The following is a 19235-nucleotide window of genomic DNA, read 5'->3' as shown; positions in this document are numbered from 1 at the left end:
TGTTCAAGACACGCATGTCCACTGGCCCAACAAGTGTCCTCCTAGGTCTGCTCTGTCTTAGAGAAACTTTGCACATGTGCACATGGAGAGGTGTTCAGGTGAGCTCCTTGTAGCCTTGTTTCCAATAGCAAAATATCATAAAGCAATCTGAATACTGAGCAACAGAATGAAAAAATGAATTGTGGCCTATTCACGCAATGGATGTTATATAGCAATGGAAATGAATGAATTAGCAATACATGTTTCAGGGCCGGCCCCGTGGCTTAGCGGTTAAGTGTGCGTGCTCCGCTGCTGGCGGCCTGGGTTAGGAACCCCGGATGTGCACCGACGCACCGCTTCTCTGGCCATGTTGAGGACGCGTCCCACATACAGCAACTAGAATGATGGGCAACTATGACATACAACTATCCACTGGGGCTTTGGGGGAAAAAATAAATAAAATAAAATAAAATTATAAAAAAAAAAGAAATACATGTTTCAAAAGAGACAAACCTCAAACATAATGCTTAGAAAAAATATCTAATGGCAGAAGGATAGGTATAGCAAGGCCTTCCCTGGCCATTCAATCTAAAATTTCAGCTGCCCTAAACCCATCCTAACATCATACCCCCTCCTCTCCTTTTTCTTACATCCTTAGCATTTATCATTGTCTAATATACTATATGTTTTTACTTACTCTTCTTGCTTATTGTCTCTCTGCCCCCCGAGAGTACAAGCTCCATGGAGGCAGGAATTTTTGTTTAATTTCTTTACTTTTTGTTTGTTATTAACCAATCCATTTTTTAATTTTTAAATTCTTGACATTACAGAACTAAACTGAAATTTATTAACATTTCATTCTACCATTTCTTATGGACAAACAGAAATAAAAATTCATTAGCCAAAAAAACCAAAACAAAGTTAAAAACAGGGAAAAGTTTATAAAACTAAATATGGATCCCAGCATTAACAGCTGAACAGAGAATGTGATTTTTAAATTCTTAGCGGATGATAAAGTCGTGTAGACACTGAACACTTACAAATTACTTAAAACCTGGAATGACTGACCAGAAATTACACAGCTAGATTATGGAAAAACAGCAGAAAGGGATTATGAGTGAACCTACACTGTCTAGCTGTGCCCCATGCCCTTCTCAGAGGAAAGTCTGGCATTGATTGGATCCTGGGTCAGACTAATGCTGGCAGCAGAACCTGTGACAGTAGCCTGCCTACCAGAAGAGCTTTCACTGGATTGGCAGTTTTGATCTGGGCCCCAGACATCTGGCAGATCTCATTAATGTTGGCGCCTTGGTGCCCGATTATTCAGCCAATTAAATTACTTGGAATGGTGAGTTCATGGGTGGTTTGAGTAAATACATCCAAACTTGCCCAGTCACTTTTCACCTGTGGAGAGCTGGAGTCAATTCCAGCAAATCTGGTCCCACCATGCATCATGGCAAAGTGAGAGTGTTGTCTTGCCAGCTGGTTCAGCTTGGCCGGATAGAGTGGAGAAGTGGTGTGTTGTCCTTGAATCACGTAGGCATCTAGAGGTGGTCCCTCTGGGTCATGGGTGGTGTGGGGGTAGCCTGCAGCATCGCTGCACCAATCTGGCAGCCCACACAGATGACTGGAGAGTTGGCTGGAGTAGGCTGCTATGGAATGGCATGACTCTCCCTTCTGGAGACGGGAGAGCGTCTCCAACATGACCAGGCAGATCTGCTTGACAGACTGTAGCACACCAGCAATGGTGATGACCCGCTCGGTGGAGCTGGGCACCATAGCCCCCTCCCCCAGTGCCTAAAATAATGCCTGGCCATAGTAGCTACTCAAAAAACATTTGTTGAATTAATGAATAAATAAAGTATGATGCCATTTTTATAAAATTTAAAGCATGTAAAAGTGCTAAAGATTATTTATAGATACATGTACATGCAGTAAAAAATACTATGACATGCATAGGGATTATAAACACTGAATTCAGGAAGTGATTGCTTCTAGATGGGGAGGGAGGGGAATGAGATCAGGGAGAGACACGAAGGAGCCTCAACTGTATGTTTAAGAAATATTTAAATTTCTTAAAACTGTCTGAAGCAAGCATGGCAACACAGAATTGAGAAGCTAGGTGGTAGGCACGTAGATATTTATAACATCAATCTCTGTATTTTCTGTATGCTTGAAATAGCTCATTAAAAAATTTGCTATCCAGGGCTAATATCTGACACCACCAACAGCCACCCCCTGCCAACACCACCACCCATCAGAGGTCACCTTTCATTCCTGTGACTATTCACAGCAGTGTGTGGGCAACTCTATTGAATGACAATTTACTCCACTTCTCTCATCCCTCTACTGGATTGTAAGATCCCTGATATTGAATCTTACCTTTGCAACCCTCATATTATCTTTCATGATGCCTTACTATAAAATGGATTTTCAGTAAATATTACATTGGGTGGAATGAAAATGCTAATTTGGGAAATGGCAGGCAGAACTGGCTACATAATTTTGGGGCCCAGTGCAAAATGAAAACGTGGGCTTGTTAAAAGATTATCCAGAACTTCACAGCCCTCACACCCATGAAGCGAGCCCTGAGGGCAGGCTTTGAATATAGAACTCATAAACTATCTGAAGGATTTAAAAGAATAGGATATGGGAGGCTGCTAGTTATGCACTACATCCATTCTCTTCTTCCACAATAACAGAGTAATGACTTGTGTAGTTGCCCAGGGAGGGACTGCATTCCTCAAGCCTTGTAGTAGGGTGTGGCCTTGTCACTAAGTTCTCTCCAGCAGAAGTGATATGTGTAACATCGGAGCAGGAGCCCCCCTCCATGCTCTCTTCCCCCACTCTGCTGGCTGGAACTTGGTTCTGTGGTAACCCAGCTTCAACCATGGAAATAACCTCAAGGACTCAGGATGGCAGAGCCACAAAATAGAAGGATTCTGGGTCCCTGAGTGTATGTGTGGAACAGAACTGCCCAGCAATGCAGCACGCCCCTCCCGGACCATTAGGTGGCCCAAACGAGTGTGTACCTTGCTTACAGCAGCCTACCTTGGTTGACTTAAGTGATGTATAGAAATTTCATTTTTGATTCACCCAACAGCTAAAAATAAGTCCTTCTAAACTAATTGAATGTGGTAATAGTCCCCTAGGCCCTGTGCACTGGCAGCAACAGGCCCTGGGCCAGCCCCAAAGAAGGAGCCTGGCTCAGAGGGGAAGTAATACACACACTCCTTCCAAAGAAACTCAAGCAGCTGCTTAGGATGTTAAATTTCCTCAACAGAGCAAGCCTAGAAACCACTGCATAGAAGAACCGATGTCCTCAGAACTACTCGGAACCTTTTCTGCAAGGCCAGGATAGGCTGCCGCGAGCTCAGCAGTGGCTCCTCACTCACCATTCAAACCACTTGCTCTAGGAAACACAGTAAGCAAGATTGCTGGACCTGAAACCAGCTGGGCTGTGTCAAATGGACCAGAGAAAGAGATTGTTTATTCAGCAGGATTGAAACTCCACAGAGTCATCCAGTTTCCCAGCAAGGCTACAAAGAGCTCCCAAGGCATGTTAGCCCCAAATCCAACCAGCTACTCACCAGATAACCTCCAGGGATCAAGGATCAGATGTTATATAACACAGCACACAGCCTATAGCAAGAACACACACACACACACACGCACACACATCTTTCTTTGGCAACAGGCCTTGGCTTTCATAACCACATTCTACTTGAATTTGCTTGGGAGTTTGGGTTTTTTTTAAATAGCTACAATTAATGAATATCCATGCCTGATATCCCTATTTCCATGAAAAATGGGCCAGCTATCTGAAGGTGCTCAGGCAGAGGGAAACTAGGGTATCTGACCCTGGACCTTGCAGAAAGACATTTGGAATTTGCCAAAGGATGCAGCTGTGCAGCTGAGAAGATATTTGAGAAGATTTTTTTCGATAATTAGCATCTTTAACAATATTTAGCTTGTCCCCAAGAAACAGGTTAGACTCTTCATTAGAGCCAGCAAAAAAAAAAGGAAGATTTAAGAAACTTGGCCAAGGCCAGAAGGAGACTTAATGCCAGAGCCAGCATCAGGCTCAAGTCTTGACGGCCCTAGTCCTGTCTTGAGCCCATGCTCACACTTTCCTCCCTTTTAATTAAAAAGAACAGTAGAGAAACAGACTGGTATCAAGCAAAGGCAAAAACTGCATGTATATACTTGTCAAAGTCTCTTCTTGAAACACAGTATTTCTACAATTACCACCGAAGAGCTGGAAGGAATGGGATATGTGGCAGTGCTTAAAACACTAATGAGAAACCAACCTTGGGACAGCAGGGTAGGATGGAGAAGGGGTTTGAAAAGGTGCTGAAACTCTGTGCAGAGAGCCCAGGGATGGCCGTACACCACCCGGAGGCGAGCACATGCCTGAGGTCGTGCACATAGCCAAGCAGGGGGCACCAGGCCCCAGGACAGAGGCTGGGGGACACAGGGTCAATTTGCCTTCACGATACTCCCCAACAGCATGGTTCCAGGGGAAATCTGATGATGAAATATTATTTCATTCAACCTTTTCATGGCATGAAAAGAATGGCAGGTACTGGCCAAACTGGAAATAAAAAGACAAAAAGATTTAAGAAAGCTAAAGAAGCACGAGCAGCAAGACATTTGAAACAAACACTCTGGTGCTGACACTCCCTGGGGCTCTGGGAACAGACTCAGCTAATGTGGGGAGGCCGGACATGAGCCTCCTGTCAGGCCAAGGCTGACAAAGGTGTGTGGGGGTAAAGCAGGCGGTGTGTGTTTAGGAACTTCCATCTTATATCCGAGACACCTGCAAAAGGAAACAGCTCAAGCATTAAGAAAGTTTCAAACGTGTAAACTCACAGGCCCACCATGCAACCCAGAGGAGGGTCTCACCAGAACTCGACCATGCTGACACCCTGATCTCAGATTTCTAGCCTCCAAAACTGCGAAAAATAAATTTCTGTTGCTTATTTTAAAAGAGAGAGAGAGAGGAGAGGCTATTAAGGATTTTATCAAGGGATTCCTGACCACCGTGCCCAGATGCCCACCCTCCCCTAGGTGTCATGTTCCCATGAACCACACCCAGGCCCCACAACTACCCTTCAGATAACCACCTGAAACAAGGCCTTCATTATGAAACTTCATCACGGAGCCCTGCCACGCTGTTCCAAGAGCTCCTGGAGAGTAGAGCCAGCCCTGCCTTTTCCAAACCCTGCACCATTCTTAGCCCAGTCTTCATCCAGCTCCTGGCTCTTGATGAAGATGGTATTCGAGGCCCTACTCTAATTGCTGCCTTCAGGACCTGGTGACGTTACTTGATCTTCAGAGTGCCAATGCTTACCCAGACCTCTGACTCCTTTCTTCTTGGAGGTCTTGGTCCTCTATCTTAGTTTCAGCCCTGGGTTCCCTGACTCCCAGCTGTGGCCGACCCATCTAACACCCCCGCCATCTAACTCCAGCCCCGTGAGTACAGTTTTGCACAATTAGGACAGGGCCACACTATGGTTGTACCTCCATCGATAAGTTTTTGCATGTATTATGCCTACCAATCTCTAATACATGGTTAATCTCATAGCCTGGGTTTATTTCTTATTTATTAATCCCTTTGTTGTCCTTGAGAGACCAGAATTTAAAAAGAACTACCACTGCCACTATTTGGTTTTATTAACAAGATGTACTCAACCTAAGTAGACTCAAGGCTCTGGTGCCCCTAACTTGAGAACGTGATTCATTCCCTACTATTTCTGAGCCTCTACGAAGGACCAGGAAGCATAGTATGCACTGGGCAACCAGGGACAAGACACAGTCCCCATTCTCATGGAGCTCATAGTCCAAGGAGGAGAGAGACAAGGACCCAAACGGTTAGGATTCAGTGTGAGCACCACTAAGAGGTAAGTAGAAGAGGCATGCCTAATGCAAAGGAGAGGTGACTGAGCTAATTGTTAAGAAGAATGAAGAATAAGAAGGGGAAGGAGGTAAGAAGGGAGGGGAGAGACGGTGCTTTGAGCAGTGGGAGCAGCGTGGGGGTGAGAGGGCTCTGGTAAGTTCTGCGAGGAGCATGAGTTTGGCTACAAGCGGGGGCTGTGGGGTGTGGCAGGTGCCTCCGGGGGGGATGAGAAGATGCAGAAGGGCAGAGCCACATGCTGGTGGGCTTTGTCCTACAGGCTAAGCAGTTTGGACTTTATCATGTAATGTACTTTGGTTCTCAGACTTTAGTGAACATAGGAATCAGTGGGGGAGCTTGTTCTCATGGTAGGTTCCTGAACCCTGCACACAGAAATTTAGATTCAACAGGTCAGGGAGTGGACCCAGGCATCTGCATTTTAATAACCACTCCCTTCACTGGGTGAGTTTGATATAGAGGATGGTTGGGCGACACTTTTCCAAATACAGCTGCAGGAAATGTGGACATAGAGGGGTGGCGTGATCAGATCTGTTTCAGAAAAATCACTCTGGCAGAAAGTCCCTGTATATGCTTGCTCAGCAAAGCCCCCTAATCCTTGGATAATCCCCCAGTAACCTTCTGTTGCCCAGGGGCCGCAAAGTGCAGAGTTGTTTCTGAAAGACACAGTATCCTAAGAGAGACTTCCAGGAAGGTCATGCCTGAGTGCTCCTGGACTGTTCTGCTTTGGACCTTTTATAGCCCAAAACCCAGGACAACAAGGGTGCTGGTTGTGAAAGCATGAAAGCCTTGGGGGCCAGGTCCACTAATCGACTCCTGGAGGACACAGGCTCTGCTGGGGGCTGGAGCCTGGAGCAGATCCATGTCTAGTCTGCTTGGGGCTACGAGAACTCCTGACAAGACAGAACCTGTGCTTGTTTGGTTAACAAAGGCCCAGGGGGAATTTGGGTGCAGGCTATGTCAGCTTTTTACCCCTGTAATGCCAATTATATCATCTCAGAGAACAGAACTCGCCCTGATTAATGTGGTCTAGTTTCCTGCAGTCAGTGTTGATAAATACATTGATAAATATTTTGTGGTGGCTGCAACAAAGACATTCCAACCAAGCCTGCCCACTCATTTCTTGGAACTGCCTAATCGATTGAGCTGGATTTCTGCAGAAATTGCCTTCTTGCAACCTGGTGATTCTGAGCGTGAAAAGAAACTCAAGTCAACTGATGCTGGCTAACAGCTCAGAAGGCTAGGTGATGTTCACCCCACTTCGGTGCTCACCATCCATGCGCACCTCAGGATGCAGGCCCTGTGAGCCTTCAGAGCCCAGCACACATCCCGTATTCTCATTCCTCTTCCACAGCAAAAGTCTCATCTCTCTCAAATTTGCACAACATTACAGAAAGTAACGTTTTGTTTCACATTCTACCACCTCAGAGGGCAAGAACCGTGTCTTGGGCTTCTTTTTTCTGGCTCCCTACACGTAGCAGCTACTCAGATGAGCAGGTCTGAAATGAGCAAGAGGCCTCTGTCTGGGTGGGCTGGGCCTCACTTTCAGCCCACTAACTAAAGTGCTAACAGCCCAGCTCTGTAGCCACCAAGTCACCAGACTCTAAACTGGGACATTTGTTTCCTGAACACTCCCCAGAAAATTTTTTTGGCTTATGCTTAGCAGATTGTCCCTTTGCCAACTGAATCCTGAGTGGTATTTGCTGAGACTAAGCCTCATTAACTATTGACTACCTGACGGGACGCCATTGAGGACCTGAGAAGAAAATGGAAAAATAATCACGTTCAGGCGCTGTAAACAGCCAGTAGGAGATGATTCTATTTAAAGCAGCTACATTTTCTATGTCAACTTGTCTGTCAGTTTCTAGGCCATAAACATCTAAACACCATTTGTGTGTGTGTGATCTAATGACAGTTGTGCGTATGTAGTCAATACATAAAAAATCTAAGGAACATCAATCTGATATCATTAATTGAAGGGTAAGTTTCAACACAGGCATCAAAAATATTTATAATTAACGAGTTTCTAGAAAGTTAATCATTTGTAATCGACTTTCCATACCATGATTAAAGCTTAAAGAGATGGCCATCAAGGATACTATTCTACTCTAAAGAACTAAAGTAAAAAGTCATGACAACTCATTACCTTGAGGAGTTGAGTGGTTGGCTTTAGTGAGACCCAGCCAAGTACCTATACATCTTGGTGCAGAGGCTAAGAGGTCAGGACAATCTGATGATGATTGTCTCTCTGCTGCCCGTGATGCCTGGGGACAGGAGTTTGGAACTGGCCCAGCCAGTGGGCATTGCTGTCATCCATTCTGTTCTGAGATAAAGATACCTGAAATCTCAAGAGAACTTTGAGATCTAGGAATTGGTTTCTTTTAATTAAAATAGACCTTTAAGTAGTCTTCAAAACAATGTTTGTGTCATTTTATAGCTAGTTTGTCAAAAGTAAGGACACACATGTAAGGTGCTTTCACATACATGAAATTTATTTCATGTCATTTAATTCTAGATGTTATTATCCCAACTTTAATTAAGAGGATTAACCTGGGGCTCAGAGAAATTCAAGACCATGTAACTGGTAAGTAGCAGAGTTAGGGTTCACCCAGATCTGTCTTCCCAATCCCCATATTCTTTCCAACACACCATACCTATAACACCTGGGTTTGCTGCCTTGTCCAGAAGACACAGCTATTTCTCGGTCTTATAGTCAAGAATTTCCACCTCGTGTAAACAAAAATTACAACAAAAACTCTACCCATTGCTTATGTGTGGCCTACTGGTCTAGGATGTCCTCTAGCACATTTATACCAATGCCATTAAAGCCAGAACCAAAGATCAGGGAGCCCCACTGCCACACTTCTACCCTTCCCAAGTGCCCTCAGCTCAGAGACACTGCTCAGAAACACACGGTGAGTTTCCAGACACCAAATTTTGGAGTTTCAGAAGATCAATATTTACACACACACACACACACACACACAGCTGAGCTACCCTTCATCTTAACAGCCATACAAAAGGCTTTATGTGCACCTGCCTGGTTCCTCTCAGAGATCGTATTTCAGCCGGTTGGGCTGAGTCCTTTCCATTCTCAAATTTTCATCCCAGTTTATAAATCCCAACTGTCCAAGCTGTAATAATCATGTGGCAAAGGCTGTGACTCTGCAACCCACCCATGGCAAACAGAGAAGGCTGAAAAGACATAATAGCTATGAGAGGAACACTAACATTTGTCAAGTTCCTATGATGAGCCAGAAGCTTTTAAAATAATTCTGCGATGTAGTTATTCTTACCCCCACTTTTTAGATGAGGCCACTCAAGCTCTGGGAAATTCAGTGATCTGCCAAGTTCATGCATCTGATGAGAGGCAGAGTAGGATTTGAACCCAAGTCTGGCTCTTTTTACACCGCATGTTATCTCATTTTATTTTATTTAATATAATGTACTCTTCTTCACATTACGATGAAGGTATGATTATCCTTACTTTATAAGTGAAGAAATTGAGATTGCTTCTAAAAGGAGTTTGCCCTCTGGAACACTCAACTCAAGCATTTTTTCACACTGTCTTATATAACAATTATCAATACACAAGTCAAGACTCTTAACAGAACATAATAGAACAGAAGCTCCTTGAGGACAAGCCCCTTACAGTGATTGCTCAATCTCTTCATAGTTCCAGGTAGACTAAGTCTTCACAGAGCCCTCGTGTTTTAACAGCATTGCCATGCTAATGATATAATAACCTACATCAAAAGAACCATGACTTTTAAATCAAGGTCTGAAATAAAGCTCAGATCTAAAAGCAACTGATGTGCTTTGTCCTCAGCTTCTAAGATTCTTGGTTAAGACTTCCTTGGTTGCAAATAACAGAAACCAAATGAATTAGCATCAATAAAACAAGGGTTTTATCAGAAGGATGACATCTAAGAATGAGGACAGCTTGTAGGACCTCAGTAAGGGAATTTACAGACCTTCCCTCTACAGCTTAGGCAACTTGTATGACTCAATTCCCAACTCCAGGACTCAATCCAAAATCTCAAAATGAGAATTGAAAGGGTCCAGCTAATTTAGTCAGTTATGGAGCAGGGTTACCTGGTAGAAATATGGCTGGCAGGACTCACCCCTATGAGGGGCAGAGTTCTTAGCAAAGAGAAAGTAGTCACTCCTAATATTCATTCACAAAAAAGATCCAACTCCAAATTCTAAGCTTAAGATTATAATACGGACAGCACAGTATGGTACAGAAAACACCATATAAGAAGTCAGGAGACTGATTCCCATGAAGTCTCTGCACTGGCCTTGGGCAATTCCTGCATCTATAAAGTGAGGAGTTGAAGTAGATGACCAAATGCCTTCTAAAGCCACCTTTGATTCTAAGTCACTCTAAAGGGTTGGCATAACAGTCGCTTCAGGAAGACTTTAACACAGCTGTCTGAGGAATGCACATGTTTCGATGAACCCCAGGTTTGTTTGAAGCTTCTTTCTACAGAAGCAAATGAGTACAACACCTCAAGAATGTCAACATCCAGCTCTGTGAAAGGGGGAAGAAAAGATAAATGTGATTTTAAGTCTTCAGTGCTGGCCTCATGGACCCCCATTTCTTTTTTTTCTTTTTTTTTTAAAGATTTTATTTATTTATTTTCCCCCCAAAGCCCCAGTAGACAGTTGTATGTCATAGCTGCACATCCTTCTAGTTGCTGTATGTGGGACGCGGCTTCAGCATGGCCGGAGAAGTGGTGTGTCGGTGCGCGCCCGGGATCCGAACCCGGGTCGCCAGCGGTAGAGAACGCGCAGTTAACCACTAAGCCACAGGGCCGGCCCTGACCCCCGTTTCTAATGGGACTTCTACACCCCTAGAAAAGTGCCTGGCACATAGTAGGTACTCAATGAATATTTGCTGGATGAATGAATGGATGGATGTCATCTCCCCTACACAGAACTGCCATCAAAGTTCTCCTGTTTTGACCATCATCTTCTTGGGCATCCCCACTTTCCTCCTAATGGCTTTCTAACAATTCAACAAATAAATATTTTTGAGGCCCCAACATGTGCCAGGCACTGAGGCATCATCATTGATGAAGTTAGCCAGGAGGTATCAAGGATGCCACGGGTCTTTTTTTTTTTCTTTTTTGAGGAAGATTAGCCCTAAGCTAACATCTCTTGCTAATCTTCCTCTTTTTGCTTGAGGAAGATTCGCCTTCACCTAACATCTGTGCCAATCTTCCTCTATTTTGTATGTAGGTCGCCGCCACAGCACGGCCACTGATGAGTGGTATAGGTCCGCACCCAGGAACTGAACCCAGACTGCCAGAGCGGAGTGTGCCAAACTTAACCACTAGGCCATGGGGCCGGCCCAATGCCGTGGGTCTTAGAGCAGCCCAGAACTCATGGTTCCTTGCCCACCCCACCAGGGTGGGGCTGGGCCTTGTGGACAGGAGAGTCCTGGCCCTCTCTGAAACTCAACCCCCACGGTCCACAGTGATTCTTCAGCTTGCTGCCACATGCAACAAAATGCAGCCTGGAACACCTCCCTTGGAACCTCTGAAGCCTGAACTAAAATGACATGGGAAAGGCTGGCTCTAAAGACACAAGGTTTTAGAGCCATTCTCAGCAGGAAGCAGATGGAACTCCAAGCTGGCCAAGAGCACAGTCCTCTGTTTTCAGCAAACATGCTCCCCCTGTGCAGGGCATCCAACAGCCAGCTGAGTCACTCCCTCTGTCTCTTCTCTTAGCTTTTAGCTTCTACATCCAACTCTATGGGGTATTTTAAAGAAATTCCACTTACCACATGACATTCACAAGAACAAATTCCAGACAGATGGAAGCATTTAACATAAATATACAACTCCTACATTACTAGAAAAAATATTTTTATAATCTTGGGGCGGAAGAGTCCTTTATAAGCAGAATAGAAAACACAGAAGAAGTAAGGGAAAAATTGGGCAGATTTGACTAAATAAATTTTGAAACTTCTTAAGAACAAAGGATAAGACTAACGATGTTAAAGATAAACTGATACAAATATTTTCAGCATAAATAAAAAGATTAATAGTGATAATATATAAAGAGCTTCTACAAATTAATATAAACTCTTTGAAGACAAAGGACAGAAGAGAAGAGACATTTATTTGTGAGGGTGGGCAGAGGCAAAAAAAAAAAGGGAAAAGGAGGCCAGCCCAGTGGCATAGCGGTTAAGTTCGCGTGCTCCGCTTTGGCAGCCTGGGGTTCGCAGGTTCAGATCCCGGGCAAGGACCTGTGCACTGCTTATCAAGCCATGCTGTGGTGGCGTCCCATATAAACTAGAGGAAGATGGGCACGGATGTTAGCCCAGGGCCAGTCTTCCTCAGCAAAAAGAGGATTATTGGCCACGGATCTTAGGTCAGGGCTAATCTTCCTCCCCAGAAAAAAAAGAAGTGGGGAAGAACAATGAGTGAGAAGAGCTTCTCCTCTTCCACTTGATGCCTAGACTGAATTTGAGTCCCTTAGAGGAGGCTTTAGAAACTGATGGGACCATTCAGTAGAGGTGTCTTGAGACTCAGGCTCTAAGCAGAGCAGCCTTGGGGCATCTGATGGCAAAGAGTGGTTGGCACATGATGAGCAAATTGCCCTTTTCCCACCTCTGCCTGAAACTCAATACCCCAACTCTGCCATTCAAGGATTAGAAACTTTGGAAACATCTGGAGACAACACCCACAGCCTGGGCTCTGGTGTTTGGCTTCTGTGAACTTCTCCAAGCTTCTCTGTGCAGCGAATACACAAGAAGCATGGGAGAAGGGGAACAGAGAAGTTGCCACGTGGAGCCACAAACGACAGACAGGTTTATGGACACATGAGAGGTACCCTATTGGGGACTTCCAGAAAGAACTGGAGGACACTTTGAGGGGCCTGAGATCCTGTTTTTACTTGGGATAATGCAACAGAAAATGTCTATACATATATATATACACATTTCTTTTAAATTCTGGAAGGATAACAGTTTCCTTGGGAAAATGGGATTATGACAGGAGGCAGAAAATTCCACTGCAATTGTATACACTTCTGAGATGTTACTTTTTTTTAAATAATGAACATATATTACTTTCATAATAGTAACATACAAAGATAGTCCCATTTAGAAAAATAAAAACAAACCAAAAAAAGTACACAGGATATGGCACTTGGCTTTCAAGCCAAATTTGGCCCTCCTCTGCAGCATGGCTGGTGGCAGCACAAGCCCACCATAACCTTGTCTAGTGTGTGTTGTGGTCCACAGCAGGGCATAAAGCACAGAGCTGTGGGATGCATGGGAGCTTCCCCGGCCCCAATATCTAGAACCAAACCATGTCCAAGGGCAAAAGCTGGTTTGGTGGCCAGCATGGAACGCCAGGGTTAGTTATTATCCCTGGCACAGAGGTCCTGACTTCTTCTGCCTCCAGAGCTCTTAGGAAAACACCTTCTTTTGTGGGCAGTTACCACAGGGTTCAAAAGGTTTCTTTCTCACACATGTTTGGGTTGCAAGCAAGAGATGGAACCAAGGTCTCACGCCCCACTGCTCTCATGTAAACCTCCAATGTCTTCATCGAGAGTCACAAGGCCTGGCCCCTGCCTTCCTCTCAGGCCTCATCTCTCCCCTCTTCCAGCTCTTGCTCCAGGCACTAACCTAGGTGTGGCCCCCAAAGTGTCACCTCTCTCTAACCTGGAACCTTCACCCACACCTTCACTCATTCTTCAGTTCCCAGCTGCTGAGAGTCCTCCCTGAGCCCCGCACTGAGTGAGATACCATCACCATCAGCTCTGCTCCTGGAACACCTTGAGTCATCCTCGCCTGAATGGATGGCCCCCACTAGACTGGTAGCTCTTTTGCTGGCAGGGTTGATAGTATGACCGCAGTAGCCTCCAGTTCTGGGCATAAGGCTCCGTAAACATTTGCTGAATGAGTAACCTGCTAGCCTGGCCTAACCCTTCAGGCATCCTCAAGTCAGGCCCGCTGCGTTCTCCCTGGCTCACCTGTAAGCTCCTCACAGCTCCTAAGGGAAAGATGGTGGCAAAACTCCAGTAAATGGCTGCGCTTACTAAAATGTCTCTTCCTAGAAGAGAAAATTCAACATAAAAGGAGTTAAATGCCAACAGAGGTAACTGGGCCTGCAGACCTCCCATTCAAGGCTCTCAATGTGACCATTTACCAGGAACAAGCAGGAGTTACAAGGCCTAGCAGGGCAGAGGAAAGAGCACAGGGACTGGAGTTCTGGTTCTGACTCTACTCCAAGCCACTGAAACTTTGGGCAAATCCCTTCTCAGTTCTGTCTGCCCTGGGGCCTGTGAAGTAAAGGCTGGGTCAGGTGCTGGCTAAGATCCTGGGATGGGGGCAGGAGAGAAGCTGGCCCATCTGAAAAGCACATCGGTTGGGCTCCATCCAACTTTGACCTCAGCCCGGAATACAGCCCAACCCGAATCCTCCCACCTAAAACAACTCTCCTTGCAGCGGACATTCACAGTCTGGGTCACAGGGCAAAAATGTCACCAAGGCCCGTGTAGTGGGTGCTTTTTACAAACAAGCAAATCTAGACTGGATTGGTACCTTTCCCTTGAGAGGAAGGACGCACGCCCCTCCTCCACCCCATTTCCCACAGTACAGGTTTTACCTGGACCTCATTTCTACCAAGACCAGGCAATAACTGGCCCCACAGTGCTGGGCTCTGTCACCAGCCTGAGCCTCCCTCTCTGAGGCAACTCTGGAGGCAAATCTACGCCCCCTTTCCAAGATGCTGGAGATGGGAGGCTATGTTACAAGGAAGGGGAAGCACATCTGTTCCCATTGATTTTACTGAGCTGGGGGGAAGGAAAGAGTTTGTTGATATTTTCCCTCGATTCTGTGAAATGCACAGGCTTGGGCATCCATCAGATCTGGGTCCAAGTCTCAATTCTGCCCCTTTCTAATGATTTGACTTTGGGCCAGTTACCAACCTCTCTGCATCTCTGTTTCGAATCTGCACAGTGGGGACGTAATGCCTACCACGAAGGCCTACCTTGCAGGGTTGTTATGAGAATTAAATGAAACAACACCTGTCAAACACACAGCGCAGTGCCTGCCTAGCGCAGAGTAAGTGCTTAGCAAATGGTAGCAACTATTAACAGCCTGGAAATGTCTGGCACAGAGCAATGGCACTTATGTTTTTAAAAGAATTTCCCCATGAGTCATGGTCAGGACCAGATCCTGAACCCACAGCCCAGAACTCAGGTCTTTTCATGCCACCCCACTTACCACCCCACAGTTCCAGCTACTTTTGATTAAACAACTGAGAACTCAGAATTGTAAAAATGAAAATCTCCATGCAAAGACAAGCCTGTTCCTGCCCATAGTGGCAGATCCAAAACCCAGGAATCCACATGGCTCAGGTCTGCTGTTTCTTTCTGCCCTAGCAGCACAGCCCTGAGATCAGGCTGCCAAATTCAAGCAACTAACTGTGAGCTTGTGGTGCTTCTGCCCCAGTGAGCTTTTGTTTACTCAGAGTGGGACCTTGAGAATGGTTACTTTTTAATCTCGTGAAAAATCCCTGCAGCCTGCTTTGTCCATGACTAAGTTCCAGGAAGTTGGGAGCACCTTCAGGATGCCTGATAATGGATGGCACCTGGAACGGAGAAGTGGGTCCCCAGGGGCCTCTGCTAGCTCTGGGCCAGTAAACCCCTTTCTTCTGTTTGGGTTGGCTTCAGTTTCTTGCATTTAAAAAAAAACCAAAGGATCAAGATGAGGCAGGCAATAGGGTAAATGAAGACTAACTCCCCAAATGTAGTTTAGGGTCCTCAGCCAAACTCTCCCTGACTTGGTTAACAAATAAGCCAGAGATTAAGCTGCTCTAGCACATTCCATTCTGTAGCCCAGAAGGGAGCCTCCCTGTTACGAGGGACATAGACACTAGATTAGTAGCTTCAGTCTCTGTCTTCCCTGTGTCTGTGTCTACCGTATGTGGTGGGTGACAAGACCACCTCCAACCCCAAAGTCACTTGTGGAACACCACCAGGACCAGAAAGGACCTACAGACAAAGGGAGGCTTCTGGGGCCCTGTTGTACGGGATAGGTCCATGAGTATGTGTGCATGCTTGGCACTTGCCAACCACTTTACATTTATCTCCTCAGTTCATCCTCGTAATAACCCCACACTGCAGGAACTGCTATTAGTGTGAAGGCTCAGAGAGGTTAAGTGGCAAGCTCAAGAAATTGGCAGAAGCAGGTCTTAAACCTCAGAACCTGATGTGAGGGGGTATCATATAGTACTACCTTTCCCATTTACAACAAATTACAAAATGTTGTAGTATTTCCAAAAATCAGGAGATTAGCCAGCAGTGGAGTTACTTGGGAAGAGTCAATGGAAAAGGGAACTGATTTGGAGGGGCCCAGGGGAAGGAGAAGAGGCAAGGAACCCACGCGCCGGGAAGGAGTCCAGCGTGTTCAAGAAGCAGGGCCAAGACCAAGCACAGTCTTTGTCAGAGCAAAATTTTCTCACATCCCTGCTGTAATATATCTGACCTATAAATTAACGCTTATCTGGGGCCATCCCCGTGGCTTAGCCGTTAAGTGCGCGCGCTCTGCTACTGGCGGCCCGGGTTCGGATCCCGGGTGCACACGGACGCACCGCTTCTCCGGCCACGCTGAGGCCGCGTTCCACATGCAGCAACTAGAAGGATGTGCAGCTATGACATACAACTATCTAGTGGGGCTTTGGGGAAAAAAAAAGGAGGAGGATTGGCAATAACATAGATGTTAGCTCAGAGCCAGTCTTCCTCAGCAAAAAAAGAGGAGGATTAGCACAGATGTTAGCTCAGGGCTGATCTTCCTCACACACCCACAAAAATTAATGCCTATCTGAACATGTATGAATGAGTGCTGTTGAAACCCCTGTTAATTTTAGCAGCTCTTATAAATGCCTGGTCCGCTAGCACTCGGGATGAAGGAGCTGCAGGGCAGCCAGGGATGTGTCCCCCCATGTCGTTCTCCTCCGCTAACCTCTGCTGACATTCTGCTCCCCGTATTCCCACGGCATTGTGAACTGGGGTGGCTCACAATAGCTTCCTCTACATAAGCTCTTTAGACTCAAAATCCTTTTAAAAAGAAAGTGGCTCTTTCTTTGCGCTTTGGAAATGCCGCTGTGCAGATGGTTCTGCAAGTCTAATTTCTTCACTCTCTGGCATTGAGAGACAATTTTTGGTTTTGTCTTTACTAGACTTCTACAAATCAAATACATAATATTTCTCTTAAAATTGAGGTCATCTGGGTGACTAATTCAAAATGCAGAACAAGACACATTCCGGGTTGTCCTGACACACCCAGAGAAGGGGTCACTGTCTGGCTGAGACTCTGGCTCCCTGTGGGAGAATGTTGAGCTCACACAGTCAGCCCCCAGCTCCCAGATAGAAGGAGTCTCTCCCTCCTCCTCAGACTCTTGGCCCTGGGTCTGTGCCTCTCCTGAAATCTCTGACTCTGACCTCATATTTTGGCTCTCCACGACCAGGCTACTATGCAGGAAGTTCCTGGAGGTGAGGGTCATGCTTCATCCACTCTTTTTTTTTCTACAAAGACATCTTTAATGCTAATATTGGCATTTACAAATAGAATCAAGGTGGATTATTCTTATTACAAAAAACGATGTTTCGTTGCTTTAACAAAGGATTTAGTGCAGATTTCCTTCCCTTCGTATAAATGAGTATTTGTTTCCAAATAATAACACAAACAATAATGAAGGCCCTTAGACATCAATTTGGAAGTCACTACCAAAGAAACACAATGAGAAATCTAGAGCATCAAATATTTTATCACAGAAGTCGGTAAACAAAACAGTCAGCTAGGCACACAAAAATCCTTTGATGTCCCTGAACTGAATAAAAGCACAGCAAACAGCATTTCTGAAGGACAATATAGTGATATGTATCCAAAGTCTTTAAAATGTTTTACGCTTTGACCCAACAAATCCTCTTCTATGGATTTATCCTAAGAAAACATCAAACAAGTGAACACAGATAAATTTTCAATGGCCTTCATTACAGGGTCATTTGGCAACAATGCAAATTTCCCAGAATAGAGAAATAATTAAACAGATTATAGTACACTCAAACAATGCAACTCTATACATCATTGAAGGCAATAATCTAGATAATGATGATACATACAACTTACATGAAAGGATGTTAGTGAAGTAATGAGTGAAAAAGGAGGTTGTGCCACTTCATGTAAATTAAAATATACACAACAAATATGCGTCTATTCATCAGACATGTACCTCCATGGGTATAGGGTTGGAAGGTGGGCTGTGGGCAGATTTGGCTGGGTTACATTTAGTTTTATTTATGCATGCACTCTTCCGACAAGTATGCCTTAATGTCTTCTAATTGCTGGGCCCTGGGATACACCTGTGAGCAAGACTGTCCTGGGTTTGGAAAGGCATCACACTTAAGAGTATAGACTCTGGAGCTAGACTGTCTGGATTAGAATCCAGCTCTGCCGTGTGCTGGCTATGTGACCCTAGGCAAGTCACTTAACCCCGTGTATCTTAGTTTCCCCATGTATACAGTGGTAATGATAACAGTACCTACCTCATAGCAATGAGGGGATTATGTGAATTCATATATGTTAGTGTGTTTATGGTCAGCACCCAGTAAGTCCTATGTATAAATTAGTATTACAGACTGTAGTGATAATGAAACAGACTGACACAATAAAATATAAGTGCTCTCTACAGCAAGCGTAAGTACAAGATGTTTTAGGAGGACACAAGAGGGGTGCATAACCCAGACTTAGGGGGCTTCCCAAAGGACGTCACGCTCTAGAGACTTAACGAATCAGTTAACCATAGTAAGAGGATACAAGGACAAGGAGAAGAATGTTCCAGATTGAGGGACAGCACATGGAAAGACATGGAGGCAAAAGTCCATGCTTTCTTTGGTGAGGTTGCTTCATTTTAAAAAATAAAAGAAACAGTAAGTCAGTCACTAAGTAACAGTTATTACAGAATTTGAAATGTGCCTTCTCTCTATTGAACCATTAACGTACAAACTACAAAGAATTCAGGTTGAGATCACAAAGAGCAAGTCTGTACTGGAGTCATCTTTGAAGGTTATACCAACAAGGTCAAAATGACTCACAACTTCTTTTTATTTTTAGTAGGAAACAAACATTTATGAACCTCAAAATTTTAGGTTAATTGAATCATTTCTTGGAAGATTTCTGATCTGTAGGGTCCCTAAGAGAAGACACGGTGTAATCTTCGGTTTTTCCTTCCCCCACCACCCCCAGCACAGCACCGTCCACGTGGTAGGTACCCAACAAATGCCTTTTTTTCTTGTATACTCAAATGCACTGAATTTTAGT

The 19235-nt window shown here is 45.0% G+C and overlaps 1 pseudogene; it reads right to left on the bottom strand.

The window, feature by feature from the left end:
• Positions 1-1111: 1111 nt before the first annotated feature.
• On the bottom strand, positions 1112-1758 carry LOC131402296 (poly(rC)-binding protein 1-like; annotated as a pseudogene).
• Between the last annotated feature and the right edge of the window lie 17477 nt (positions 1759-19235).

The sequence above is a fragment of the Diceros bicornis genome, chromosome 4 (assembly GCF_020826845.1).
Source record: "Diceros bicornis minor isolate mBicDic1 chromosome 4, mDicBic1.mat.cur, whole genome shotgun sequence".
NCBI classification, from domain to species: domain Eukaryota; kingdom Metazoa; phylum Chordata; class Mammalia; order Perissodactyla; family Rhinocerotidae; genus Diceros; species Diceros bicornis.
The sequence above is the reverse complement of the archived record's forward strand: the minus strand, read 5'-3'. Positions and strand labels throughout refer to the sequence as shown.